Source organism: Arachis ipaensis, chromosome B09 (assembly GCF_000816755.2).
Source record: "Arachis ipaensis cultivar K30076 chromosome B09, Araip1.1, whole genome shotgun sequence".
Taxonomy (NCBI): domain Eukaryota; kingdom Viridiplantae; phylum Streptophyta; class Magnoliopsida; order Fabales; family Fabaceae; genus Arachis; species Arachis ipaensis.
In genome coordinates this window covers 106,647,436-106,666,433 of record NC_029793.2, presented here as the reverse complement: position 1 = coordinate 106,666,433, position 18,998 = coordinate 106,647,436, and the positions used below count along the sequence as shown (strand labels likewise).

At 33.9% G+C, this 18,998-nt stretch overlaps 1 long non-coding RNA gene across 1 annotated transcript in view; it reads right to left on the bottom strand.

Moving 5' to 3' along the window:
* Positions 1 to 571, bottom strand: part of LOC110266682 — a 16,534-nt gene extending 15,963 nt beyond the window's left edge. Inside the window, exon 1 of the long non-coding RNA XR_002354162.1 lies at positions 561 to 571. This is a non-coding gene — a long non-coding RNA (uncharacterized LOC110266682). The remainder of the gene's footprint in view (positions 1 to 560) is intronic.

The following is an 18,998-nucleotide window of genomic DNA, read 5'->3' as shown; positions in this document are numbered from 1 at the left end:
AATTCACTTGTCATGAGTTTTCCAAATTCAGAACAAAGGGATTCATTGGCTGATCCAAAAATAATGTCATCAACATATATTTGGACAAGAATAAAAGAATCATTAGAATTTTTTATAAATAGAGTTGTGTCAGTGGTGCCTCTTTGAAAACTATTTTTCAAAAGAAAAGAGCTAAGTCTCTCATACCAAGCTCTAGGAGCTTGTCTTAAACCATAGAGAGCTTTAGATAGTTTGAAAATATGATTAGAATGCTCTTTATTTTCAAAACCAGGAGGCTGCTCCACATACACTTCTCTATCTATTACACCATTCAAAAATGCACATTTCATATCCATTTGATATAATTTAAAACCACAAAATGCAGCATAAGCTAAGAGAAGTCTTATGGCTTCCATTCGGGTAACAGGGGCAAAGGATTCATCAAAGTCTATTCCTTCTTCTTGGTCATATCCTTGTGCCACTAGCCTTGCCTTGTTTCTTGCAATGCTACCATCTTCTCCTAACTTGTTCCGAAATATCCACTTGGTGCTGGTCACTTTCTTTCCACTTGGTCTATGAACCAAAGTCCAAACTTGGTTCTTCTCAAACTCTTGGAGCTCATCTTCCATTGCCTTTACCCAAGAAGGGTCACTAAGGGCTTCCTTAATATTTTGAGGCTCCATTTGAGAGAGAAGGGCAATGTTTGTTCCTTCATTCTCTTTTCTTGTTGAAGACCGAGTTCTAACTGCATGAGAGACGTCCCCAATGACAAATTCCTCAGGATAATTCTTCAAGAATCTTCATTCACAAGGCCTGGTGGACTTGGAGGCAGATTCAGATACCAAGAGATTCTGGGTGCTGCTGGCTTCAGGGTTTCCTTCAGATTCATGAGACAAAATGGAATTGTCTCTTGAATTTTCAGCAACAGCATTTTCTGGTTCAGCTTGAACAGAATTTCCATTTTCTTGATTTTGCACAGTTTCAACATCCTTTTGAGCTTGGTTCCCTGCATCACAATCTTCCAAAATACTTTGCACCAAGTTAGTATCGCAAAATGTAATATGTATGGACTCCTCAATAATCCTAGCATCTTGATGATAAACTTTATATGCTTTACTAGTTGTGGAATATCCTACAAACAAACACTCATACACCTTTGGATCAAATTTCCCCAAATTATCCTTGTTATTCAAAATAAAACATTTGCATCCAAAGATGTGCAAGTAGTCTAAGTTTGGTGGGTAACCTTTCCAAAGTTCATAAGGGGTTTCCTTCAAAAATTTTCTTATGATTGTTCTATTCAAAATGTGGTAAGCTGTGTTAACCGCTTCAGCCCAAAGGAATTTTGGAACATTACTCTCACAAAGCATAGCTCTTGTCATCTCTTGTATGCTTCTATTTCTTCTTTCCACAACACCATTTTGTTGTGGTGTTCTTGGACAAGAGAAGTTGTGAGATATTCCAAATTCCTCACAAAAGGATTTAAATAAATTGTTTTCAAATTCAGTTCCATGATCACTTCTTATAGAAGAGATTTTTAAATCCTTTTCATTTTGAATTTTCTTGCAAAAAGTTTCAAAGGCCGAAAAGGCTTCATTTTTGTGTGCAAGAAATAAAACCCAACCAAACCTAGTATAGTCATCCACAATCACTAAACCATAATGTTTACCACCTAGGCTTTGAGTTTTTGTTGGACCAAATAAATCAATGTGTAGCAACTCAAGTGGTCTTTTAGTAGAGATGTCTTCCTTTGATTTAAAAGAACTTTTTGTTTGTTTTCCCATTTGGCAAGCATCACAAGTGATGTCTTTGTCAAACTTTATCAAAGGAAGGCCTCTTACTAATTCTTTCTTTACAAGTTTGTTTATTTGAAACATACTTGTATGGCCCAATCTCTTGTGCCATAACCACTTTTCAGATTCTTTAGAGTGAAAACAAGCTATATTTTGATCCTTTAGTTCGTCAAGAGTAAGTCCATACATATTATTAAAACGCTTGGCAACAAACATCACTTCATTTGTCTTTTCATTAACAACACAGCATTCAAGTCTTTTGAAAGTCACTAAATATCCTAAATCACACAGCTGACTTATACTCAAAAGATTGTGCTTCAAACCACATACCAAAAGTACATCATCAATAAAAGTATATTGTTCATTACCTACTTTTCCAATAGCAATAATTTTACCTTTACCATCATCTTCAAAGGTCACAAAACCTCCATCATATTTGTTTAGTTTGATAAAGTAAGTTGACCTTCCATTCATGTGCTGTAAGCATCCACTATCCATGTACCACATGTCCTTTTTGTTCTTGGATGCTAGGCAAATCTGTATGAGGAGTTTCAAGTAGCCTTAGGTATCCAAATTAATTTGGATCCTTTGAAGTTAATCTATCTTGGTTTCTCAAGTGCATTGAAATCACAAACAACATTGTAAATTTTGTTTCCCACAACTCTCTTTTCAATGAAACATTGTGTATATGAGTGACCAAATTTCTTGCAATTTACACAATGATTTTCTGATGTATATTGCTGAAATTGAGGTGAGTTGCTTTGCTGGAAATGATTAAAAGTTTGAAATTTTCTGGTTTTTGGAAGAGGTGCATTTCTTTTGACAAATTGATTTTTATTAAAATTGTTCCTCTTAGCAAAAACATTTTCACCAGAATTTTTGAAAACTTTTGGGTTCTTCGAAAATGAGGTTTTGTTGTAAAAAAGTGGTTTCTTGAAGGTGACCTCATGTTTTGAAATGTATCCCAAACCTGGCCTATTTGAACTAGGTTCGATTCTTGGTGAAGGCTTAGTGTATAATTCATCAAATTTTTCTTCAAATGTTGGAACATATCCAATACCATATTTGATTGGTGTGGATTTAGTATTTGATGAAGAGGCCCCAAATTTTATAGAGGAATCATTGAAAATTGCATCTTCCTTGGCTATATAGCCTAAACCATATTTTTCAAATAATGGTCTTTGACTCGCAAGTAATCTGTCCAGGTTACTTGAACTTTGAGCAAATTTTGCTAAGTCACCATTCAGTCTTTTAATCATATCATTTAATCTTTCATTTTCAGCAATTAACTCATGAGAAGGATCCACAATATGCTTTCCTTTTAATTTTTCAAGTTCAGATTTTAGAAATCTGTTTTCTTCAATGATGTCTAAAGCACATTCAGTTTCCTTCACTTTTTCTTTTAAAAAATTATTTTCAGCTCTTAACACATCTCTTTCAGATCTGCACTCATTGTACTTGTCAAGCAGTTTTGATGTGTTTAAGGTGAGATCATCAATAATAGCATGTAGATCATCCATAGACAAATCAAAGTAATTTACCTCATCAAAATTTTTATTTCCAGCCATGAAACAGTCTTTGTCTTCGAGATCTTCCTAAGCTGCCATGAGCATTCTCTTCCTTTCCTTATTTCCTTTGTCCTCCTTTTTGAGCTTTAGACAGTTTAGCTTGAAATGTCCAGCCTCTTTGCAATGATGACACGTCACCTTGCTCAAGTCCATCTTGTGATCCTTTGAGCTTAAACCCTTGTATTTGCCCTTGTTCTTCATCATCCTTTTAAATCTCCTAGCAAAAAACAAAAGTTCATTATCTGAAATACCATCACTAGACTCACTCTCTTTTGGTTCTATTTGTGACTTGAGGGCTATTCCCCTTTTTTTTAGTCTGTGTTTGTGTGTATGGTTTCATAGGCAAGGAGTTTTCCTCTCAGCTCATCATAGGTTATGGGACTTAGGTTGTTGCTCTTGATTAGGACAGTGGCAGTGGTTTCCCATTTTTTTGTGAGGCTTCTAAGGAGTTTTCTCACCAAGGTTTGTTCTGCATAGTTTGTACCCATAGCATCAAGGTTGTTGATTATGATTGAGAATCTCTCAAACGCTTCATCAATGCTTTCTCCATCCTTCATGCTAAACATCTCGTACTTTTTTCGCAGCATATCAATCCTCGTTTCTTTGACTTGTTTAGTGCCTTCGTGCGTAACTTGGAGTTTTTCCCAAATTTCTTTGGCTGTCTTGCATCTAGACACCTTTCGGTACTCTTCAAAGCTGATAGCACAGTGAAAAATTTGATTGCTTTAGCATTCAGCTCCATCTTCTTCTTATCGTCTTCATTCTATTCAGCTTCTTCTTTGGGAGTCACCACTCCATCAGCACTTATTTTTGTTGGGATCTTGGGACCGCTCACAACAATCTTCCATATGTTGTAGTCAATGGATTGGATGAAGATCCTTATCCTTTCTTTCCAGTAGGCATAGTTCTTCCCGTTGAAGAAAGGTGGCCGGTTGTTTGACTGGCCTTCAGTGAGGGTGTAGGCAACTGTGGTTGTGCCCAAGTTGTTTGCCATTGGATCTTTGCTCCAAGCAATTAAGCTTGATTCTTGAGACCTTAGCTCCTAATACCAATTGAAGGTTGTGGTAGGCTTAGAGAAGTGGGGTTGAATCTATGCCTTCCTTTTTATTTCCTAAACTGACCCTTTAAAACAATCTTTGAATTCTGATTCTGTTTAAATTCAGCAGCAGAAATTTACGAGAAATTTTATTTTTGTTTCATGAATATCAGAAAACAGAACAGTGCAGAGAAGAGAAAAGCTAACACCAACATATATTCTGGTTCGGTTGCCTTGTGCTATGTATCCTACATCCAGTCTCCTCCACAACAATGGAGGAATTTCCACTATAGTTAAATGTATTACATACACCAATTCCACAGGATTGACACAATCCTTTCACACTCAAGTTCTAACCTAACTTGACATTGGCTATGTTAATACCTAACTATTCACTCTTAGTGCTAACCCAACTAAGAAAGGAATACCATACAGGTACAAGATACAAGACACAAACATACCTAAAGAAATCAGAAAATAATTCTAGGTTTTTCTCTCAAGTGTATCACTCAGTCTTTTTCCACTCATGGCTTTTACTTGAGCTCTCTCAATATGCCTTTTCTCACAAGAAATTACAGAAAGATAAATATTGAAAAGTACATTACAATCTGTAAAACATGAAGGAGATTGACTTCATCAACAGCCTATTTGCTATGTGATAAACCAGATTTGCATGTCTCTGATTCAGTTCTTCATTTTGGCGGAATGCTTCTTTGAAAGAAAGCACTGTCCAAGTAGAGGAACTTCTTCAGGGAACTCTTCATAGAACAAAACCTCAATCACTGGGTTATCTCTCCTTGGCTTCTGAATGAATAGCAAACCTCTTTTATCTCCTTGCATGTTGCTGGGTTCCTCTTCCTATGTCAACTTCTTGAGCCTTGAGCTTCACCAACCCCCAAGCTCACTTTTTCCCATTAATCTTCACAATGAAAACTTTGCTTCTGACTTTCCTATCTTGACCGAAAGCTACATTATCAGCAGAAAAGAATTTCTTCAATAGTAAATCCAGATCTTGAGCATTGAAACACAACTTAGTTCCCAAGACTTATTTTCAACCGTTGATGCACAGCAGTGAGGAACAGAAATCCTCTTTTCCATATAGCTCAAAACGGAGTGGCAGAGAGTTGAAGATGAAGAGAAGAAAGTGTGTTGCATGTATAAGGAAATGGGTTACCTTTAACCTTATGATCTTTTCTTGATATGGTTTGAAATGGTTGTTTAGACCCTACCCTTCTTTGCTTAACCTTCTCTTTCCTTCTTCTTTCATGACTAGCTTAGGAACTAAGCTCTCTTTCTTACTTTTTCTGAGTTCTGTGATTTGATTGAGACAGAGAAGGGAGGAACGTTACTTTGGTGAAAGCAAGTGAGAGGGAATTTGCTTGCTGAATATCAAATCGGGCTTGGGTTGGATCACTTCACTTGGCCCGTTTTGATTTTTCCAGCCTTGTTTCCTTATGGGCTTCGTTGCTTTTGGACTCCACTTGACTAACCAGCCCATTAGCCTTGATGTTTTATTTTTATTCTATTTTGGGCTACTAGACAAAGTCTTGGCCTGCAATGTTTAATAAATAATTAGCAACATATCATTATTAACACTCAACACTAATTATTTATTTTACCAAAAATAATGTTTGTCATCACTAATTAATTTAGTTAATTTCTTAACTCAACACATTTATTTAAGCTTACTTGAAGGCCTTGTGCGCCTAATTTGGGACCCCGGAGGCTATTAGAAATACAAGCATTGGTGGGGATTCAAGGAAGAGTTCAAGCATAAGCCACCATAGAAAAGCCCCCGCCAAATGTCAAACTAAAGGACTTAAACTAAAAGTGCTAGGTGGGAGACACCCCACCATGGTAACCTCTTTCCATTCTCTTGTATATATACTTAATAAGTGATTTGAGTTGCCATTATAGGTAGTTTTTTTCGTTTCTATACTCTTATACATTTTGTTTTGATTGATAGGTTGTTGTAGTGAGTTTTGATTAGTTTAGATTGTTGTTAAAGTAGGCTGCTTGAAGTGCAAGTTTTGTTTGTTTTGTCTTTGAAAATTTTTTTAAAAAAAAAAACTTAAAGATTTTTGTTAAATTTGAATTTTGGTTGCTTTAGAATGTTTATAGGTTAGGAGAGTGTTAAATTCTGTTTTTATGATTTTAAAAAAAAAATAAAAAAATTTTCAATCCACGCTTAAGCACGCATGGCGCTTACGCGTGGATTGCACTTCTGCAACTCCTAGTACAAGAACCCGAGAATTGTACGAACATCGCGTGAGCACTGTGCGAAAAGCACAATCCACACGTAAGCACACATGACGCTTACGCATGGATTGTCCCTGCCACATCCATGCGTAAGCACGCATGACGCTTATGCGTGGATTCGCACCCTGTTTTTCTCCTTTCTCCTTTCTCCTTCTTTCTTCTTTCTTTCTACCTTTCTTCTTCTTCCTCTCTTTGAAAAAAAAATAAAAATAAATAAAAAAATAGTAAAAATAAATAAATAAAATACTAATGTAAAAAAAATATTTCCTTCTCTTCCATCTTCTTTTATTGCATTTGCTTATTTTCATTCATTGCATTTTAATTTTGTTTTTATAGCTTGTTCTCATTTTATTTTCTAAGTTTCTCATTTTAATAATGGTGTTGAATTCTCTTCCTCAATTATTGAGAATTTCTTGCATTGTTTTGGTACTTCGTGACTTGTTTAGCATTAATGGTCCTAATTGTTCCACACACAAGATTAGTGCTTTAGTCCTTCCTAATTCATTATTCTTTGTTTTTGTACTTCATTATCATTGAGTTAGGATGGGACCAAATGCTTTCATGCTTACCACTAATCTTGTTTATGTCAATTTCTATTTGAACTTGATGCTTTTGAGTGCTTTTCATGCCTTGACTTTACTCTTGCATCAAGTGTTAGTTAATATGCCTTAGCTTATATTGTTTTCTCACTCACATGTTGTAGCTACCATGTAGTAGAGAACCATACTTTTATTTGGCATTAGCCCCCGCCTATGTTCTACTTTCTTTGCTATCCTTGTTGTAGGCTTAATTCTCTTTCTTTTTCTTTCCATTTAGGTTGGCCACCAAGAGGGAAAGGATAAGCTTCAAATGGGGCAACAAACAAGTTCATCTGCACAACCTTTTGAAGGAGCTCATCAATTGTAGCAACCCATCCACATTGCTATTCTTTGCATGCACCGAGCACGGTGCAAATTTCTAAGTGTGGGGAGGTCGTTCGACCGATCTCCATGGGTAACAATTTTCTTTTTCAACACCAATTTTTCAATTTTTGTCTTTGTTAAATTAGTAGTTGCATTGCATGATAGGTTGCATGATAGTTAAAATTTGTACATATTTTACCACTTCTTTTTGTGTTAGGACTACTTGGTTAGGATGATGATTTCTTTTCCAAGAAAAATTATTTTAGGGCACCCTACCAATTTGAAAGAAAAAGAAATTTTGTTGAACTTGCTTGAAGAATTTATTTTTGAACATGGTTTTTGAGCTAAGAACACAAGCATGTGAGTTTTGAGCCCAATTGTGTGGTTACATCATATAACCACTTATTTTCATTCTTGTGTGCGTCATTCTCTTTCTATGATTGTAATATTTGATTTGTTTGATTCTATATGTCCATTATTCCATGTATACATGCATTTATATGATTGAGGCCATCATTTCATTTAGCTCACTTATCCAAATAGCCTACCTTTCATTAACCATTGTTAGCCAATTTTGAGCCTATTAATCCCTTTTATTCTTAATTTTAGCACATCACTACCCCTAAGTAAAAAATAATAAATATTCCTTAATTTGGATCTTTGATTAACTTAGGCTAGTGAGGGTGTGTATCATTTGGGTATGGGAAACTTAGGACATTGATTGAGGTAAAAGTGCATTTTGTATTTTTGTTGAAAATCATGGGATTGGGTATATGCTTATGCATTAAATATGTAAAACCATATGCATTGATACGTTTGTATATACTTTCAAAAAAAATAAAAATATGAAAAAAAAATATAGAAAAAAATAAAAGAAACAAAAATAAAAAAATAAAAAAGTGCAATAAAAAGGGGACAAAAATGCCCCAAAGTAAAGTAATAATAACAACGCATATGGAATGTGAATTAAAGAGAATGCATGAGTATGTGAAAAAGTGAGAATCATGGGTAGCTAGGTATTGTATTAGAATTATATAGGTTGTTATATGTGTTTGGTGAGATATTAGGTTAATCAAAGATTCAAATTTCAAGCTCACTTGACCATATACATCCCTACCTTTACCCTAGCCCCATTAAAACCTATTAATAAGTCCTCATGATGAATGTATGCATGCATTGAATAATTGTTGATTGTTAGAAGAAAAACAAATCATGGAAAGCATGATTAGAAGAGAATTGAGTGAATCAACCCTATACACTTGAGCGACTAGAGCGGATACACTTTCGGTGAGGGTTCGATGCTCAATTCCTTGTTCCCGACTTTCATGAGCTTTCTTCTTGCAAGTCTATTTGAACTTCATGTTGATATTTGAATTGGTAGGATTCATGAATCATTATATGATCTTAGCCCTACTTGCTCATACATGATCTTGGAGATTGATTTGCTTTTGACCAAGTAGGTAGAATCATCTTACATTTAGTTGCATTCATATAGATAGGTGCATATAGTTTCTTTGCATTGAATAAATGTTCATACCCCTTTACTTGTCCTTCTTTATTCTTAGCATGAGGACATGCTTGGTTTAAGTGTGGGGAAGTTTGATAAACCCCAATTTTGTGGTTATCTTGTGCTTAATTTAGGGAATTTTATCACCTTTTCCCACATTTATTCAATAAAATAGCACGGTTTTGTAATTCTTCCTTAATTTGGGCTTCAGTGTGAAAACATGCTTTTTAGGCCTTAAAATAGCTAAATTTAACTCACATTAATTCCATTCGATGCCTTGATATGTTTGTTAAGTGATTTCAGGTTTAGAAGGCAAATATTGATTTGAAGGAATGAAGAAAAAGCATGTAAAAATGGAGAACTCAATAAGAAATGAAGGAATCGCAAAGCTGTCAAGCCTAACCTCTTTCTACTCAATCGATTATACCTTGAGCTACAAAGATCCAAATGAGGCGGTTCTAGTTGCGTTGGAAAGCTAACATTCAGGACTTCAAAATGATATAAAATTTGCCATAGTTACCTGGCGTTTAGGGATGCGTACGCGTGCATCACGCGCACGCATCGCAGGATCAGCGTGGGTCCATTTTAGCAACTCGTGGCCAGCGATTTCTAGCTCATTTTGGGCCCAATCCAACTCATTTCTGATGCTATTGAACCCAAGGATTGAAGGGGGGAAGGGGCAAGTAGTCATAGTAGAGTTTTCATCATGGTTTAGGTTAGAATTCTAGAGAGAGAAGCTCTCTATTCTCTCTAGAATTTAGGCTAGTTTAGGTTAATTCTTCTTAGATCCAAGTTTTAAGTCTTGTTTTGATTTGGTTTTCCTCTTTAATTCCTTATTATTACATATTTGTTCATCTAGTTCTTCTAGTTCTTGTTGTTAATTTCCCTTTCATGTCATTTTTATGCTCATGCACTCTTGTTGGATTTAATTTTCTTTTAATGCAATTTTATATATCTATGTCTCTCCTATGTTTATCTTCATTGCTATTATTGATTTCTTGTTCATGTTAGTTATGGATTTTGTTAATTCTTGAATTTTGTGATGTTTATTTTTATTGCACTCTAGGTGTTTGATGAAATGTTTCCTTTGATTATGGAGTAGTTTTCTTTACTCTTGGCCTAGGCTAAGGAAATTGAGTGACCTTGAGTCATTGGGTCTCATTGAATTGGTGATTTGAGAACCCTTAGTGGTCAATTTGATAACCATTGACTCTAGCCTACTACTAAGTTAATTAGTAGCTAGGTTAGAACCTATGGGTTGATGTTGGCCAAGCCATTTGATATGCTTCAAGCATAGAAGTAGACTTAATGAGCTCGGTTCCTCATAATTGTCAATATATGGTTTGTAGACAAGGATGGTGATCTCAATTACCTATGTCTAGCCAAGAGTTGTTTTTCTTCCTTTTATTAGTTCTTATTATTTACTTTCTTGCTATTTACTTTTCTTGTTAACTACAAATCAAACCCATTGCATCTTCATAGCCAATAATTGATCACTTCATTGCAATTCCTTGTGAGACGACCCGAGATTTAAATACTTCGGTTAATTTTTATTGGGGTTTGTACTTGTGACAACTCTAATTTTTTATGTGAGAATTGTTTGTCAATTTGGAGCTATGCTTACAACGAAGTTCTTATTTCTATAAGAGAAATTCTAAACCGACACGACAATTTTCTCACTATCAGCAGTATTGACACCACAACTATAGGTTGCTTAACACCAAATATTGCTTCTAAGCTGTCATCAAAACTAGTGTCAAAATTATCAGTAATTAAATCTTCATCCTTTTTTCTCTTGTTTTTAACCATTACCTTCTTTCTAGCAAGATTCTTCTTTACATTTTTTTTGCATTTAGGGTGATTAGAAGAATTGCCTGTTTTTGCAGACTTGACCATGGTTGGCAAAGGAGAAAAATCTACACCGTGTCCCTTGTATGGATCTAAAGGAACATACTCAGGTATATTCTCTTTTTGCTCAAAAGTTGTAAAAAGAGAATACTTTGGAATATTTTGACAATTTGGCCAAGGAGAATAATTAGGAACCTGCTGCATGTTAGGATTATAACAAGAATAAATTGGCTTTGAGGGAATAGGCACATTTTTTGGAATATATATACTACCTCCATCTTGTGCATGATTCATGTTCTATAACTGAGACTCGTAGTACCTGGGCTTAAAAGGTCTAGGCTTCACCCATTTGTTTTTTCCTCTTGCAAAAGCAGTAGGTTCATTCTGCACATTTCTCAAATTCTGGACCCATTTATTGTTTGAAATTTTGGTGGGAAGAACTCTTGTCTTTTGAGAAAATCTATCAGGTTTTTCATCAATCATGACAACAGTCTTCATCTTTTGGTTGACGGGTTGTATCCCAGTGTTGTTGACACACTTGTTCAATGGAGCCTGACCGCCCAGCTTTTGTTTTTCCTCGGCTATCTTCCGCTTTAGCTCGTTAGTTTCATTTTCTTTTTCAGCAATCTTCTTTCTCAACTCAGCCTTTTCTTTCTCTTCAACTTTGTACTTTTCAAACTCTTTTGCAGCTTCCTTGTCAAAAACAGCATTGCACATTGGGCACATAGCGATGGTGCTGTAAGATTCTTTAATTCTCAACAAAAAATCTAAATGATCCTCACCAGGACGAGGATAAACTGGCTTCTTGTCTTGCTAAAAAATCCTCAGGTCTTTATTTTCATCTTGAGCACTAATCATTGTGGCGTCAATTTCTACCATGTTGACTGACATATTGAATGGCTCAACATAATTTGAATCAGCAGCAAATGGTTCAGTGTCTATCTTCTTAGTAGTTTTATCCTCAAACTTCAACATTCCTTCTTCAATGGCTTTTTGTATCAAATCCCTAAAACGGATGCAATTATTAGTAGTGTGTGAAAATACCTTATGAAACATACAAAATTTCTTATTCTTTATTTCATCAGCTGAAGGCATCTTTTTCCCTTCTGATAAAATAAGCTGCTTATCTTTTAATAAAACCTCAAATATTTGATCTGCCTTAGAAATATCAAAAGAATAAGTCTTATTTTCAACTTTAGAATAAGAAGAAACTTTTTCTATTCCTTTAACAGGCTTCAAAGATTTGCATACATAAGGAAAACCCCCCACGTAATTTGGCAATATAAATCTCTTTCTCATCTTTATCACTACTATCGGAAAAATAATCAACATATGCAACCCTTTTTTAACCCTTTTTAAAATTTTCTTTTTCTTTCTTAATTTGCTCTATCTGTCTTACTCTCTCAGCTAATTAGAAAAGATCTAAAGTATGTTGATTAATAAGTTTCTTCCTAACTCCAAATTCTAGCCCATTAATAGCCATTTTGACAACTTCAGATTCTGAAATCGGAGTAAAACATTTATTTCTCATGTTTCTAAACCGTGCCAAATAAGTGTCAATGGATTCTCCCTCTGCACATTTGACAAAGAATAAATATGTAAGACTAACTTTTAATTCACCTCGAAAAAATTGATCATGAAATTTTCTTTCTAACTGTGTCCAAGAATGAATAGAATTTGGTCTCAAGTTGGAGAACCATGTAAATGCATTTTTTGTTAAAGAAGAAGGAAAATATCTCATCTTGAGATATTCATTAGAAGCTGCTTCCCCAATTTCAACAGTATATCGAGCAATATGCTCTACTGTAGACTCATTTTCTTCTCCAAAAAATTTTGTAAGGGATTTTGGAATTTTTCAACCTCTTGGAAGCTCTACTTGTTGGACACATTCAGGAAAAGCGGACACAAAATATGGCCTATTTAAACAACCAACATTAAATCCCAAATGGTTTAACACTTGTTCGACATTTCTAGCTAGATTATAATGCCCCCTAAGTTGTTTTGCCGAAGTTTTTCCAACATATCATCAGCATTTTGACCATGTCTAGGCATATGAACATCATAATTAGGAATTGCTCTACCATTCTGATTGACATTATAAAATCTTAAACCCTGGTTGTCATTTTCTTCTAAATTTACCATAGTAGCAATCCTATTAACTTGCCTATTTAATTATTCAATTCTAGTGTTTGTGTTTTCTAAAAGAGGATTTAAAAATGTCACCATTTGATGAGTTAACATGTTTACTAGATCATGGTGGCTTTCATCCATCTGTTGCCTAATATTTGCTAAAGATCCCACGGTTTGACTAGGTTGATTAATAGGCATTGCTTTTGACATGTTAGGAAACACCAGTCTGGAATTTTCTACCCTAGTGACAATGGATGTAGTAGAATTAGATGCACTGTTATTTCCTGTATTAATAGCATGTGAAAAATTTTGTTGTGATATGTGTGAACCTGACACCCCAGAAACAGGTGCATTTGATATGCCATATGGATTTTGATAAAAAAGATTTTGAAAAGTTGAGTAGAGAGGCACAGGCAATCCTTGTGTCACCATGGGGGAGACATACCCCGATGGCAAGCCATATGGTGGCCACCCTACAGTATTTATGTGAGTTGCATTTAACCCTGTATGGGCATGGCCAACGCCATCATGCCTCACTGACAGCAAGGTAGGCTCTGTGTTTGAAATCACAAGAGAATTTTCGGATTCATTTCCTCTAGTCTCATCACTAGAAGTAGAAGAAGATGCTGCAGAAGTATTTGACATGTCAACTGACGCTGATTTCTTTGCCTTTGGACGCACGAACTTACCACTGCGCAACCACATGCAAATTTAAAACTCCTGGTTTTTCTTTTGACAATTACAATCTATTGACAGTGTCCCACTGGGCGTGCCAATTTGTTTTACTCAAATTTTGTTAATGTTTAAAATAAAATATGGGTATCTCAATGTCGCAATTATATCGTCAATAAGAATTAAAAAGGATTGAAAGTAACAAATAAACAAAGAAATGCAAGGTGCCAGAGGCAAAATAAATTGCAGAAATTGAAACAAACAGGAAATTAAAAAGAAGATGAAAGAAGAAACATGAACGTAAAAGAGAAGAAGACGTAAAAGTAGAGGAATTTTATTAATAAAAACTGGGAAAAAGCAAAGTACAAGATGTTCAAAGGGAAGGATGCCTACGAGAGGGTAGATAGTGAGTGGAAGATGTTGACTTTTGATTGAGATAAGGTGCTAGAGGTCATTGCCAAGCCTAGGAACAGCTGGATTTTTGGAGCAAACAGGACATGTCCCAAGGATATTGTAGTCAAGGCATTGGCTATAGAGGTTCGAATATGGCAACAGATCTGTCCAATTATGTCATTTCGAGCACCCACAAAACCACAGTAACAACAGACATTGTTGTCCTAGTCTAGTGTGTCTTAGAGAGAAAACCTCTGAACATTTCAAAAATCATCAGACAAGCTATGGGAGAGCACCAACGGTACCTACCATTCCCCGCTCTGGTTACCCGCTTAGCCGTCAGGGCTGGAGTTACAACTGAGGATGATGATAAGGAACCAGTCCTTCCTAGGAGCAAGGAATATATACTACACGGATTATAGTTTAAACCTCAGGCTGCTACGAGAAGACGCAGGAAGACCCAGCCATCACATATAGCAAGCCCCTCAGAATCATCAGCACCACCATCAGTAGCACCAGCATCCCAGCCTATCTACTAGCTCATGCTATAGCTCTTCAAGAAGATTGATCATACAGAGCCTCGCAATAAGCAATGCTATGAATGTTTGATGAAGTTGTCTAGTTGTAGCAACCCACCCCTAGAAGAGCTGGATACACTGGAGACCACCTCGGACCACAGCGAAAGCAGAGACCATGCAGGACGAGGAGGCGCCCCAGTCATAGCAGCCTAGGAACAGTAGACGTGGCAATCTATAGAGCATTCCCCCTTGTTCATCATTGAATGTCTGGAGGGCTGTGCAAAATTTTAAGTGTGGGAAGGTTACTGACCAATTTCTTTTAGGTGAAAAACTTCTATTCCAAACACTTGCACCTTCATTTCGATTACTATGATGTCTCTTTTTAGTATCTTGATACTTTGAACTCTCCTTTTAGTTTATTTACATTATGTTTAGTCTGTATATATTCTTTTTATCTTTTGTTGTGATTTGATGAATATGGATGACAACAACTAGGTTTCATCCCCTTGATGCATGTGTGGAATTTGGAACAATTAGGGCATAGGAGGAAAAACTTAGAATTTTTAATTTTCATCCAACCGCTCCTTTAAAAAAATTATAAGTTTTAGGCTACTTGGTCAAAATATTAAATTATCAAGAAAAATTTTTTTAGGGCGTCCCATTGATTTGAGTAAATTTTCTTTTTTGAACTTGCTTGAAAAATAATTGTGGAATATAGATTAGAGCTAGAACACAAAACCAAGTGAGATTTGACCTTTAATGTGTGATTGCATTATTTTAACCACTATTTCATTCTTGTGTATGTTATTCTTTCTATAATTGTAATCTTTGACTTGTTTGATTCTTTATGTCCATTATTTCATGTATGTAAGTATTTATATGATTGAGGCCATTATTTTATAACTAACTCACTTACCCAAATGATCATACCATTTTATCTACCGTTGTTAACCAATTTCGAGTCTTATTGATTCCCTTTTTGTTCTTAATTTTAGCACATCACTAACTTTAAACGAAAAAATAATAGATGTCCCAATTCGGATCTTTAATTATCTTAGATGAGTGGGTGTTGCGTGATCTAAGTGTGGAAAAAGAAAAAAGAAGAAAACTTTGGTAGAAGATAAAAATTTATTTGGATTTATTAAAAATCTTAGAAATTGGGTACATATTCATGCATTAAATGTTTGAACCATATGCATTAATCTTTCGTGTATATATATATAAAGAAAAAAGAAAAAAATGAACAATGAGAAAAATAAAAAAGGGGATGAATGTTACCCAAAAAAAAATTGAGAAATAAATGCATATGTAATGTGAATTGAGAAAATGCATGAGTGTGTGAAAAGTGAATAATGGGTGATTAGGTGTTGCATTAGAATTGAATAGGTTGTTGTAGGTTAGGTGGGAGTTAAACTAATCAAAGATTTAAATTCTTAGTCTACTTGACCAAACACATACTCACCTTTATCCTAACCCCATTACAACCCTTGAAAGTCCTCATGATATTTGTATGCATGCATTGAATATTTTGTTGATTTTTAGAAGAAGAACAAGTCTTAGAAAGCAAGATTAGAAGAGAATTGAAAAAACACTTAAGCGATTAAAGAGTATACATATCCGGTGAGGGTTCAATTGCCCAATTCTATGTATCCACCTACCATGAGATCATATCTTGCAAGTTTAAAATTTTTTTAGAACTCAAATTAATTTATGGGATTGACTTGATTGTTATTGTTTTTAGCCCTCTATGTTTATTTGTATTCTTGAAAATTGATTTGTTTTAACCAAGTAGATACAAGTAGATAAAATTAGGTAGAATAGTTTATATATAGTTTGCAGATAATAAGTCTTGAGATCCCTTAATCTTGTCTTTCTTAATGCTTAGCATGAGGACATACTATTATTTAAGTGTGGGGGAATAGATAAATCTATATTTTATGATGATTTTTGGTTGAAAAGAGTAGATTTTATCAACTTATCTTGCACTTATTCCTTGAAATTGTATGTTTTTGTGAATTTTCTCCTAATTGTGCTTAATTATTAAAAATATACTTTTTATGCTTTAAATTGCCAAATTTAATTCACTTTTACCCCATCGATGTCTTGATATATTTGTTTAAGTGATTTAAGGTTTAGAAGGTAAAGATGACTTAGGAAGTTGAAAAAAAAGCATGCAAAAGTGGAGGATTCATGAAGAAATAAAAATTAAAAATTTTTCAAGTCGTGCGTACGCATCATCCTCAATTCGTGCATACGCACCATAAGGGCGTACGCATGACTCCAAGCACATGACTCACTTAAAAGAACAAGTGGCTCACGATTTTAATCCCAATCCAACTCATTTCTAAAGTATTTGAAGCATAGATCAAGGGGATCAACCAAGTAGTTTTAGTTTAGGTTTTTATTATGGTTTAGGTGATTCTAGAGAGAGAAGTTCCAACTTCTTTCTAGAATTTTAGGATTTTTAGGATTTCTTAGTATAATTTCTCTCTAGTTTTAAGTTTTTGATCTTATTTTGGTTTAGTTTTCTTTATATTTTCTTATTCTACCATCTTATTTTTTTTCGTTTTTATTTTTAGTTTTTTTTTTTTTTTTTTGTTTTTAAAAATTTTTCGAATTTTTAATTTTTTTTTATTCAATTTTTTTTTTTTTTTTTTTTTTTCCATTTTTTTTTTTTTTTTTTTTTTTCCATTTTTTTTTTTTTTTTTTTTTTTCCATTTTTTTTTTTTTTTTTTTTTTTCCATTTTTTTTTTTTTTTTTTTTTTTCCATTTTTTTTTTTTTTTTTTTTTTTCCATTTTTTTTTTTTTTTTTTTTTTTCCATTTTTTTTTTTTTTTTTTTTTTTCCATTTTTTTTTTTTTTTTTTTTTTTCCATTTTTTTTTTTTTTTTTTTTTTTCCATTTTTTTTTTTTTTTTTTTTTTTCCATTTTTTTTTTTTTTTTTTTTTTTCCATTTTTTTTTTTTTTTTTTTTTTTCCATTTTTTTTTTTTTTTTTTTTTTTAGTTTTTTTTTTTTTTTTTTTTGCTATTTTTAATTTATGAAAATTTGTCGAATTTTCAATTTTCTTTAATGCAATTTGATATTTTTCATGTTTATTGATGTTTATTTGAGTTATTATTATTGCTTTCTTATCTTGGTTAGTTATAGATTTTATTATTATTGCAATTTATGATGCTTTGCTTTTATACCTCCTAAGTGTCCGATAAAATGTCTTTCTTAGTTTTAGAGTAGAATTTTGCATTCTTGGCTTGGGTTGGTAACTTGGGTGATCTTGAGTTACTAATGTCCAAATTGATTGATAATTTAGGAATTTTAATTAATCTTGTTTCTATTTACGCTAATCTTTTGCTAATTCAATTAGTAAGTTGATTAAGACTTATGGATTAGAGGTTGACTTTTCTCGCCGTTTAGAGGTTGACGAATTGTGTTTATTCTTTATAATTATCATGTTGTGGTTAGTGATAAAGATAGTGATCCTTAACCATTAACCATTGCCAATATCTTTCTTAGCTAAGTTGCTTTGTTGCTCTTAGTTTTTTTTTTTTTGTCATTTAGATATTGCTTTGTTTTTAATTTCTTGCTATTTATACTTTTTTGTTTATTGATATCAAAATTCCGATCCCTCATAGCCAATGATACGCACGTCTGACTACAATTCCGTGGGAGAACGATCCAAGATTTAAAACTTTCGGTATTTAATTTGAATTGTGACAATTTTTTTAATCTTTGATAAGGTTAGTCACCAGTTTAGATCTATACTCATAGCAAATCTTATGTTTTTAATTTGCGAAATTCTAATCAATATCTAACCCTCATCACATTCCTCAAAAAAAAAAAAGAGAAAAGAAAAATAACACCAAAGACTTATAGTTACTTTAACTATACTTTTTTTTTTAAACTATAAAACTAAGGCTTTTTTATTCTCAAGGACAAAAACTACGTTAGCCCAATGGATAGAGGTAGGCATTCACTAATTTGTTGTATTAAAATTAATTACCAACAAATCAATTTGGGTTGGTCGAGTAGTCAGTTCACTCGTTTGCTTAAACAAGTATTTGGGATTTGAATCCTTCTTTGTGCATGCAGCGACTCATTAATCAGCAGCAGACCCTTAAATAAAATTTAGATCTACGACGGATTAATTTTTAGCCTGTCGGACTGAAAAATACCGTATACGAACAGTATAAAGTAGCTTGTCCTTCCTACAGCAATGCTTCAAAACATTCAGAAGATATCTCGTCCTATGACAGTAGAACTCGCCAACAAATAATTCGTAACCAAATTTCAAGGAAAAGAAAATGTACATGTGGGTAGTGGGAATTTGTGTCACACACTCACACATAGGTTGCATTCAAGTAAACTTATATATGCCCAATTTTTCAAACCGTGTAATA